The sequence below is a fragment of the Musca autumnalis genome, unplaced genomic scaffold (assembly GCF_047663935.1).
Source record: "Musca autumnalis isolate F117 unplaced genomic scaffold, ASM4766393v1 scaffold_1, whole genome shotgun sequence".
NCBI lineage: Eukaryota > Metazoa > Arthropoda > Insecta > Diptera > Muscidae > Musca > Musca autumnalis.
Window position 1 is genome coordinate 251387705 of NW_027411644.1, and position 12484 is coordinate 251400188.

Below are 12484 nucleotides of genomic sequence, written 5' to 3' on the forward strand. Positions count from 1 at the left end.
TTTGGCAGCCGTAACTACTCGCAAACCCTCTTTCTTCCCCATTATTTTTACAAAGGCCTGTCGCACTCAGTTTGTAGTTATTTTATGACCACTAGAATAACTAGTTATTCTGTGGCCACTAGAAGTTAAAAAGTAAGTAGAAAAAAATTATATTTTTAGAACAGTTGATGTAGAGATTTTTTTTAATTTCACACACTTTCTTACTTTTATTTTACTTTATTTTATTTCGATCGCTGTGCGAGTTGAACACACGAACCCTCTGATTTCTAGCCAAAGACACTACATACTATGCCACGCACACGAACATTAAGGGTTGCTTAAGAACTTAAATGTGCAGTGAACATGTGCACCACGAACTGTTATTATACCCTCCACCATATGGAGGGTATAATTAAATTTGTCATTCCGTTTGTAACACATCGAAATATTCGTCGGAGACCCTATAATGTATATATATTATTGATCAGCATGTCGATTTGACCATGTCCGTCTGTCCGTCCGTCTGTCTGTCTGTCTGTTGAAATCAAGATACAGCTCGCAATTTTAAAGATAGAGAGTCAAAATTTGGTACAGAAGTTTTTATTACTTGCAGGATGGTTGGTATTGAAAATGGGATATATCGGTCCACGTTTTGATATAGCCCCCATAGAACGGTACCTCCCGATTTTCGGTATTTTTAAGGTTTTAGCTTCATTATCCTACCAAAATGGCTGAAATTTGTTACGTAGTCTTCTTTACTTACTTACTTAGCTGGCCCATTACAGAACATTTGTTCTATAGGCCGAACTAAGAAGAGATCTCCATTCCTCTCTATTTGTTGCTTTGCACACTGGAATACCGCGCCTTGTCATCTCATCATCCACTTGTTTGCGCCATCTATTCCTTGGCCTGCCAATTCTGCGTGCACCGCCATGTGGCATGTATTCATACGCCTTTTTAGCGGGTTCATCATCGCTCATTCTTATGATATGGCCTAGCCAACGCAATCGCTGCATCTCGATACGTTTAACAATATTCATGTCGTTGTATAGCAGATACAGCTCGTGGTTCATGCGACGTCGATATTCACCGTCAACGCAGATTGGTCCATAGATCTTTCGAAGAATTTTTCTCTCAAACACACCAAGCACTGCCATGTCTGCTTGCGCAAGTACCCAGGCTTCGGAGCCATACATCAGCACGGGTAGTATCAGTGTTTTGTAGAGCGTTATTTTTGTTTGACGAGATGTGGCTTTGTTTTTAAACTGCTTACTTAATCCAAAGTAGCATCTGTTGGCCAATACAATTCTTCTTTTTATTTCACAACTGATGTCGTTTGTTGTGTTGACGGAGGTGCCGAGGTAGACGAAGTCTTTTACTACCTCAATATTATAGGAACCAACTTCCACAGTCGGTCCGAGCTCAATGGACGCATTGCGCGTCGACACCATCAACTTGGTCTTCTCACCGTTTACCGCCAGACCCACTTTAGCAGATTCTCCTTCGACCTTTATAAAGGTATCAGTTACTTCTTTTACTGATCGACCCATGATGTCTATATCATCAGCATAAGCAAGTAACATGTGACTGTTGGTGTAGATTGTGCCACTTCTTTTGACGTTTGCCTCTCTATAACCTTTTCTAGCAGGATGTTGAAGAGGTCACACGAAAGGCTGTCTCCTTGTCTGAAACCTCTTTTGGTACCAAACTCTTCGGAGAGGTTCTTTCCTATTTTAACTGAGGACCTCGTGTCAGTTAAAGTCATTTTACAAAGCCGGATGAGCTTTGCGGGAATACCAAATTCAGACATGGCTTGGAATACCTTTGAGCGCAGCGGACTGTCGAAGGCTGCTTTATAATCGACAAAAAGGTGGTAGGTGTCGATCTGCATCTCTTGGGTCTTCTCCAGGATTTGCCGCAGGGTAAATATCTGGACAATGGTGGACTTGCCAGGTCTAAAGCCGCATTGGTATGGTCCAATAATCTCGTTGACCATTGGCTTTAGTCGTTCGCACAATATCCCTGACACAATCTTGTAGGCAATAGGGAGTAGACTTATGCCCCTATAGTTAGAGCATACAGTCTTATCTCCCTTCTTGTGGACGGGGCACAGGATACTCAGGTTCCAATCGTCGGGTACTCGTTCTTCCTGCCAGATGGTGCTAACTAGCTGATGAATACACCTTATCAGCGTGTCGCCTTCGGTTTTGAACAGCTCGGCTGGTAAGCCATCGGCCCCTGCTGCCTTATTATTCTTCAGCCGATTTATTGCTGTCTTTACCTCATCTTGGCTGGGCGGTATACATTCAATACCATCTTCTGGGATTGGGACTGTGGTATCTTCGTCGTCTTCGCTGCTATTGGATACCAACAGATTTGAAAAATGTTCTTTCCATATCCTGAGTACACTATCTGTATCAGTTACCAAATTACCTTGCTGGTCTCTACAGGAGGATGTGCCTGTACCAAAGCCATCAGTTTGATGCTTGACTCTTTGGTAGAATTTTCGGACTTCATTCTGGCTCCTGTACATCTCGATTTTTTCACACTCCCGCTTTTCCATCTCTCTCTTTTTCCTGCGGAAAAGACGTTTCTCCTCTCTCCTTTTCTCCCTGTATCTCTCTCGTGCGCTACGCGTTGCTACGGATTGTAAAGTAGCCTTATGTGCCGCATTTTTCTCTTCGGTGGCAGCACGACACTCCTCATCATACCATGGATTCCTTGGTGGAGGTCTCTGGTATCCAAGTATGGATTTTGCGGCTGTTTGCATGGAGTGGGCAATGCTTTGCCATTGCGCTGATATGTTATCGGGATGAGGAGGGCTTTGATTAAGCAATTGGGCTAGTTGAGTGGAATATGCTGTGGCTATCTGTTGTGATTGCAGCTTACCGATGTCTAACTTTCGTGTTGTGTCTGTTCGTACTTTGTTTGCTACGTTTAAGCGGGTGCGTACCTTTGCTGCAACAAGGTAGTGGTCCGAATCAATGTTTGCGCCTCGGAACGATCGTACATCCAACACGCTCGATGAATGTCTTCCATCTATCACAACATGATCAATTTGGTTTCTTGTTTTCTGATCTGGAGACAGCCAGGTGCCCTTATGAATATCGAGATGATTAAATCTGGTACTGCTAACTACCATGTTTTTTGCAGCTGCAAAGTCTATCAGTCTCATACCATTGTCAGATGTTTCACTGTGGAGACTGAATTTCCCGACTGTTGGGCCAAAGATATTCTCCTTTCCAATTTTGGCATTAAAATCGCCTAGAATGATTTTAATGTCATGGGCAGGGCAACGGTCATATGTTTCTTCTAAGCGCTCGTAAAATATATCTTTGGTCTGTTCATCCTTTTCTTCAGTGGGAGCATGAGCGCAGATAAAGGTGATGTTGAAGAATTTAGCTTTTATTCGAATTGCAGCAAGTCTTTCATTCACTGGAGTGAAGCTGGATACAAGATGTTTTAGTCTCCGACTAACTACGAATCCACAACCAAACTCATGCTTTACGTCATGGCAGCTATAATACAGTGCGTCACCTTTAGGTGTTGTTGTGACGCCTTTCCCAATCCATCGTATTTCCTGTATGGCAGTAATATCGGTCTTGTACTTTTCAAGTACGTCTGCCAATGCGAAGACTGCACCTTCTCTATAAAGAGTGCGAACATTCCAGGTGCAGATGCGCAGATCATGGTCCTTAAAACGTTTGCGGGGTTCGTCAACTTTAGAGGGGTTTGTTTTTCTTTTCTTTCGTTTTTTCATAGTAGGCTGTTTTTTCTAGGGGAGGGTTACTAACCCGACGCCCAAACCCAAGTTTTTAACGTTCTTATGGGTGAACGCGCGGCACATGTTAGCTCACTACCTTTAACGGGTGTTAAAGGCAGTTCCCCAGGTGACACCACGGGGAGGTCAGTGTCCACTTGGGATGAAAGAGGGACCAAGATAAATCCTGGGCTTTGCCATGTTAAAACCGGTCAGGACCGTTCCTTGGTATCTTCCATCCCCTACGTCACCCTACGTAGTCTTCTTTAGGGGTATAAAACTTTCCCCCAGAATTTTGTCGGTATCGGTCCACACCTTCATATAGCCCCCATAGAACGGTACCTCCCAATTTTCGGTATTTTTAAGGTTTTAGCTTCATTATCCTACGAAAATGGCTGAAATTTGCTACGTAGTCTTCTTTAGGGGTATAAAACTTTCCCCCAGAATTTTGTCGGTATCGGTCCACACCTTCATATAGCCCCTATAGAACGGTACCTCCCGATTTTCGGTATTTTTAAGGTTTTAGCTTCATTATCACACCGAAATGGCTGAAATTTGGTACTTAGTCTACGTTGGTGGTATAAAACTTTCCCCCAGAACTTTGTCGGTATCGGTCCACACCTTCATACAGCCCCCATAGAACGGTACCTCCCGATTTTCGGTATTTTGAACGTTGTGGCCTCAATAACCACAAAAATGGCTGAAATTTGGTAATTTATCGGTATAGGTTCAAGCCTTCATATAGCCCCCATGGAAAGGTACCTCCCGATTTTTCGTATTTTGAAGGTTGTGTCTTCAATATTCCACCAAAATGGCTGAAATTTGGTATTTAGTCTTCAATGTGATATAAAACTGTTCGCCAGAAATATGTCTGTACAGGACCACGCTTTCATATTGCCCCATTTCTGGCTAAAATTCATCGGTATAGGTCCACGTTTCGATATAGCCCCATAGAACGGTACCTCCCGATTTTCGTAATACTGAAGATTGCGACGTCAATATCCAACCGAAGTGGCTGAAATTCGTTATTTCGTCTTCCAAGAGTTATAAAATATTCCAGAAAAGTATTATCAGTATAGGTCCACGTCTTCCTATATCCCCATAGAAGCGTACTTCTTGATTTTCGGTATTTTTTAAGTTTTAGCCACATTATCTTACCGATATATAGGAAATTTGGTATTTAGTCTTCTTTGAGCCTAAAAACTTTCCGTAAGAAATTTGTCGGTATAGATCGACGTTTCGAAATAGCCCCCATAGAATGGTGCCTCACATTGTTTTACCGAAATTGCTGAAATTTAGTATTAAGTCTTCTTCATACACGAAAGGAAACAAATTATTCCATTTTACTTCAATACAACTTGTGGTGGAGGGTATAACAAGTTCGGCCCGGCCGAACTTAACGCCGTTCTTACTTGTTTTTTAATTAAAAAAAAACTCGCGTGCCGACAGTGAGCTTTGAACACACAACCCTAGGATTTATAGTCGGACACACACTCACTGTGCCACCGTCCTCACTACTTAGTGAGGAACAAAGTAAGTAGGTTTGCCTTGTAATGTTTTTAAGAAGTATCCCATTACTTTTCAGATTACTTGTAATGGGAAAAGAAGCTTGTTTACATTACTTTGTTACGTAATAGGTTACGTAATGACTACTCGATCCGAATTTTTGCTGGGTAAGTGTATTGAAGTTTCAGGAGATTATATTGAAAAATACAAATATTTTTGAAAAACTAACTATTCTCTTTCATTGATAGGCTAGGAAGTTTCCGAACCGCCCTCGTACTGAGGGGTCAAAAGTTCCTCTTTCATATAATTTAGTTCCACAGAACTACAATATACAGTTTGAAATGTTTCACACAAGATGTATAGTCCATTTGACTCACTAAATAGCTTATGAGCAATATCTAAAAGTAGGGTTCATCCTTGTCATAAGGTCCCGAATACCATGCGAAATTTTTTGACGATTGGTATATGATTGCGTTCTGAATATTCATAACAATTTATAATAAACATGCGGGCTGACAAACATATAATGCCACGATTCCGACAATTTCTTTACCATCATATAATGACAATTTGTCGGATGGAAGAAAAATATATTTCTTTACCAAGTAAGAAACGACTATAGATGGACGGGACTGACCACTTCATATCCTATACCACTATATCTGGGGACTATATCTTCGCGGAATTTCTCTTTCATGATTGCGACTTGTTGCTGCCGTCAGGTCATATATACATAACATTTTGTACATTGTCATTACAAGAAGGTCTAAGAGCTAAATTGTGTATTCTATACAAATTAAATTAAGATCGGTACCAAACAATGTGTGTCTGGAACCAATATTTCGAAGTGTTAAATGATTTTTTTTTGTGAAACAAATATAATGCCCTCAACACATTGTGGTGTAAGACATGATACATAATAATATATGGAATGAACTCTTCTGCCAAATTCAGGATTAAGAATTTACGAATGAGTTGTTTTATTCATGTTCGAAATATTAGGATGGCTATACTTAGGGCACCAAAATTTCAAGGTATAACATTATGTTTGATCAAAATCAGAAATTATGCAGAAATTTAAAAACCCTCATCATCACCTAGATTATTCCGATTTCCTTCAATGTAAAAACGTGGAATTTCCCTGTCGTGGTTTCTCCACCATGATAGCGACAATTTCTTTATAATGAAGGCGACATTTTGTAGCATGAAATAAAAATGTAGGTTTTTACACACAACAAAAAGCTAAGGAACCCACCTATATATTTGGGAGCAGTACCGTTATAAAACCGTTGCCTTATTACAATAAGCAGAAAGTAAAATATCAAGAGTCAATTTTGTCTATATAAGCTAGTTGGCGGAAATATACCTTCAGAAATTGAAATATGAACTAAAACTTGAATTTAAACATCTTTCACACAAATGTTATGACCAATTTCAAACGCTAAACACCATACGATCATCATCCAAAGTTTATGGTATCTTCATTGACCTTAACTCTTACCTCGTGCAAAATTTTGTTTGCATTGAACTATAACTACGAGATTTTTCTGATTCTAATACACTACGCACTGTGCGATCCCTTCATACATTAGGCTGTAACTCTGCCATCTGACCAACTAAGTCAACATATGTGACATCAATGGAAAGGTCAATAGTTGCTCTTCCAAATATCACTAACTGGACCGAAATAGGTCTTCCAAGAATAAAGATGCAGGCTGTACATTAAAAATTTGTACAATTTTCACACAAAAGTTTTGGTCCATTTAACCTGCTAAATATTATCTGGTCATCTTCTGAGATTGCAAGCTTCTTCTTTGCCACGAACTCAAACTCAATTTAAAATTTCCCGTCGATTGGACTATTATTGCGCCCTACAGAGCAGCTACAAAATGAGGTAAAAATTTTGTTTTTGGTCCATTTCACCCGCTAAATGTTTCACGATCATCACCAATTAAAATAGCGATCTATTCTGACGTGAAGCCTACCTCCATACCAAATTTCGTGACGATCGGTTCATAATTGCGGCCTGGAGTTTGATAACAATTTATAATGGACAGACGGACACACGGACGGCACACACGACGAATATTTCGCGGTGTTACATGAAGTTTTAGCAAAACAAACTTATAATCCCCTTCCCACATTGTGGAGTACAAAAATTTAACAATTTTTACAGTGTTTTATTTATCTCGCTTTGGCGTCCGTTTAGTTCAAATCTCATTTTTAACACAGTTGCAGTTGACCAATCGAACTGAAACTTTGCACACTTTTCAGATTTAAATTGCATTTCAAAGCTGATAGCTCAATTTTGACACAGTTGCAGTTGTCCAATCGGACTAAAACTTTGCACAATTTTAAGATTTGGATGACAATATATGAATATGAAATCAAAACCAATATTGGTCCATTTTTATACCCTCCACCATATGGAGGGTATAATTAAATTTGTCATTCCGTTTGTAACACACTGAAATATTCGTCGGAGACCCTATATTGATATTATTGATCAGCATAAAATTCTATGTCGATTTAACCATGTCAATATTTGGTACAGAAGTTTTTATTACTTGCAGGTTGGTTGGTTATTGAAAATGGGATATATCGGTCCATGTTTTGATATAGCCCCCATAGAACGGTACCTCCCGATTTTCGGTATTTTTAAGGTTTTAGCTTCATTATCCTACCAAAATGGCTCAAATTTCGTACAGAGTCTTCTTTAGCGGTATAAAACGTTGGTGGTATAAAGCTTTTCCCCAGAACTTTGTCTGTATCGGTCCATGCCTTCATATAGCCCCCATAGAACGGTACCTCCCGATTTTCTGTATTTTGAACGTTGTGGCCTCAATATTCCATCGAAATGGCTGAAATTTGGTATTTAGACTTCGTCGGGGGTACTCAAACTACCCCTTTAAATTTGTCGGTATAGATCCACGCCTTCATATAGCCCTCATGGAAGGGTACCTCCCGATTTTCCGTATTTTGAAGGTTGTGGCTTCAATATTGCACCAAAATGGCTGAAATTTGGTATTTAGTCTTCAATGTGATATAAAACGTTCGCCAGAAATTTGTCTGTACATGTCAACGCTTTCATATTGCCCCATTCCCGACTAAAATTCGTCGGTATAGGTCCACGTTTAGATATAGCCCCCTTAGAACGGTACCTCCCGATTTTCGTAATACTAAAGATTGTGACGTCAATGAAATTCGTTATTTGTTCTTCCAAGAGTTATAAAATATTCTAGAAGAGTATTATCAGTATATATCCACGTCTTCCTATATCCCCATAGAGGCGTACTTCTTGATTTTCGGTATTTTTTAAGTTTTAGCCACATTCTCTTACCGAAATATAGGAAATTTAGTATTTAGTCTTCTTTGAGTCTAAAAACTTTCCGTCAGAAATTTGTCGGTATAGATCGACGTTTTGAAAGAGCCCCCATAGAACGGTGCCTCACATTGCACTGTGGTTCCGCCCGTGGACAAAAATCGAAACATTTATATCGACAAATTTGATTGCGATTGAAATAAATATTCTCTAAACACATTATATTTTTATTATCCAGTATTATTTTTGCCAATTTACATCGGTAATATGCCAAGTTAAGTAGAAGAAGTTGAGATTTGTATGTGGTACCTTAAAAACGAAAAAAAAGATTCGCAAAGCATACGTAGCTTATGAGTGAAATTATAAAAAAAATTAAGAGGTAAATGTACAATTTCCAAAATGAAGCTTAAAGTTGATGGCATTGACAATATTCTTAATATCATTTATGTTGAGTTTTACTAGTGTTGGCCCCGTAAGGGCAAGTCCATATTTTCTTTAAAATACAGGGGAAATTCTCTAGTTTACGATAAGAAGAAATCCAGCTGCCACCATCTGCCAACCTGTAAGTTATTCCCCTTACACCACGCCTGTAAAATCGCCAAAATCGCCGAAAATCGGGAGGTACGTTTATATGGGAGCTATACCGAAACGTGGACCTATATTGAACATTTTTTGCAAGGAGGTATGGTGTTCCCTCAGAATTAAAAATGCTAAATTACAGCCAAATCGGTTGGAAAATTTGGCTAAAATCATCAAAATACCGAATATCGGGAGATACGTTTACATGGAAGTTATACCTTAACTTGGACCTATATTGAACATTTTTTGCACGGACGTATGATCTTCCCTCCCAAGACAAAATACAAAATTACAGCCAACTCGGTTAGAAAATCTGGCTAAAATCGTCAAAATACCGAATATAGGGAGGTACGTTTATATGGGAGTGTTACCTAAACGTGGACATATAGTGAACATTTCTTACGAGGTGGTATGTTGTTTCCTCAGAACACAAAATGCAAAATTACAGCCAAATCGACTGAAATTTGGCTAAAATCGTCAAAATATAAAAAAATCGGGGGTACATTTATATGGCGGCTGCACCCAAATCTGGACCTACATCCATTAAATTTGTTTTTCTCCCTTTTGAGCACGTTATAAAACTATGATTCAAATTTCGAGGCATTAACTCGATTGAACTATTTTTGGCACTCCTTCCATACAAGTGGGACCACTGTGCATTGTTTTACCGAAATTGCTGAAATTTAGTATTAAGGCTTCTTCATACGCGAAAGGGAACTAATATTCCATTTTGCTTCAATACAACTTGTGGTGGAGGGTATAACAAGTTCGGCCCGGCAGAACTTATCGCCGTTCTTACTTGTTACCATTTTTACAGTGTTTTATTTAACTTGATTTTCAAATCTGGTAACTCATTTTCCACACAGTTGCAGTTGACCAATCGAACTTAAACTTTGCACACTTTTCAGATTTGGATGACAATACATGAATATGGGCCAATTTTTTTCTACAACCCCCATATATCGGTACCACCCGATTTCAGGTACTTTGAGAATTTTAACTTCACTTTTACCCGAATTAGCTGTTATTTGGCATTTGGCATTTCCAATGATACAGACATTTCCCCACCAAAAATTGTGAACATAGGTCCAGGTTTTGGTATAGCCTCCTTATTGCGGTACCACCCGATTTCAAGTATTATGAGGATTTTATCTTCATTTTTAGGCCAAATTGGCTGCAACTTGGCAATGGGACCCCCATTGGTACCGAAACTTCCCCAACAAAAATTGTGGACATAGGTCCAGGTTTTGGTATAGCCCCCATATAGTGGTACCACCAAATGTTTTAAGGATTTTATCTTAATTTTTAGCCAGAATTGGCTATTGAGTTCCCAATGCTACAGAAACTTCCCCACCAAAAATTATGGACATAAGTCCAGGTTTTGGTAAAGCCTTTATATAACGGTACTACACGATTTCAGGCATTTTAAAGTTTTTATCTAAATTGTCGGCCTAAATTGTCTATAATTTTGTTCTCAGTGGTCAAAAAGATTTATTTACTAAAAAGTTAATAAAAATAAGTTTCAGTGTTTTATTTAGAAATGCACTTAAAACTAGAAAATAATTTGTCTCTTAGCCTCAATAAATATATTCTTTCTCATGATGGAATCTCTCAAATAAAACGCTTGCATTTAAATTATAAATGGTGGCAAAATCAAACGGCAAGCGTTTTATTTGAAAGATTCCATCATGAGAAAGAATATGTTTACTGATTTAAGCGACAAATTATTTTCTAGTTTTAAGCGCATTTCTAAATAAAACACTGAAACTTAATTTTATTAAATTATTTTTTATTTTGCTAGCACAAAATAATGGAGGGATTGTGGAGTAAATTTTATTTACTCTAACTCAGAGCCCATAAAAATTAAAAATACGTACAGAATGTAGACAATGCCCAGAAAAATGTTAGACCAAAATTTTAAATATTGGGTTTATAACTTCCATATTGCAGCAACAACAAAAGACAAAAAAATATTGTTGGAATATTATTTCGAAAATATATTTTTTTATGAGTTATTTTACTATTTCGCTAAATTTCCATACAAAATCTGAAGAATTTTGCTAAAACTTCTCCAAGGAAAATAGTTAGTTATCGTAAAAGTATATTTGCTTAGTGTGATAAGCAAAAGAATTAAGAAGTACACTAATATTGAAATCACAACGAAAGAAAGAACACAAAAGTTGAAAAGTGTGTAATTCGCGAATTCTTTAAAATCAGTTGAGGCTCATGCACTTTTCAAATACAGCGAGTGCATCTCTATCAATATGTATGATTCTATCCATGTTTCATTTATATATAACAAATTTTAAACAGATTCGTCAAGAACCGCGGATGTGACACAACATTCTATTTTTGGTTAACTGCAAATATTACTCCCGAATCTCTATAATTTATGACAAACCTTTTTGCAAATATTGTAAAAGCGTATAAAGGAGTTAATTTATGTATAAATTTTCAAAGAAAATCGCGGTTCAATGCGCGGAATTGCCAAAATATATGTTTGCCGATTTTTATATTTTCAAGGTATCTATATCCGCCGTTTCAGTGGATGGATCCGAACGCGGAAGGACTCATAAGATCCGGCGCGTTAAAAAAAAACTAAAATCACGCGGGATTCAAAGGCACCTGTTTCACAGTTGCAGTTTTCAAAGCCAAAACATAGGTTTTTAAAGAAAATTTACGCACCAAATTTTCGGCTAGTTATAACAAAAATTAAAAAAAAAACGCCGAAATCTAAACTTCAAAATGTCAGCATCAATTTTTGTGTGATGAAGTGTTTATATCAAAAAACCATACATTAGAACTATCTTGCCCAAGGGGCATTCTTTAATTCCTGTTTTGACCACAGGTCTGAATGTGGCGTGGTTTGTCCAGATATCAAGAAAGAACACAAAAAACTTGTTTACTTCAACATATTTTTACCCATTTTTGTATTACCACCAACACAGCTTCCACGTAAATTATTTGTTATGGTCTATATTATGAGATCGTGGCTAAAACACTTCAATCAACATAAATATATTCATATTATATAAAATATATTTCAAGTTTGCGATTTATTAAATGGTAAACCTCAGCTTCAACGATTGTAAAACCTTTTTGAATATTACCATATGTGTTTCTAAATAAATAGTTCATTAAAACGCCAACTCTCGCTGCCACCTGGAGTGCATTCAATTTAAAAGTGACGATACGGAAGAAGACTGTGGTATGCGCATTAATAGGTCTGTCTGGTTACTCTAAAACTTGTAACAATTTGTACCAATTGTTGCTGGAAGTCGTCTGTTAACACAAAAAGCCAGCAAAAGAGATCGAATCGAGAGAGACATTTTGACAGT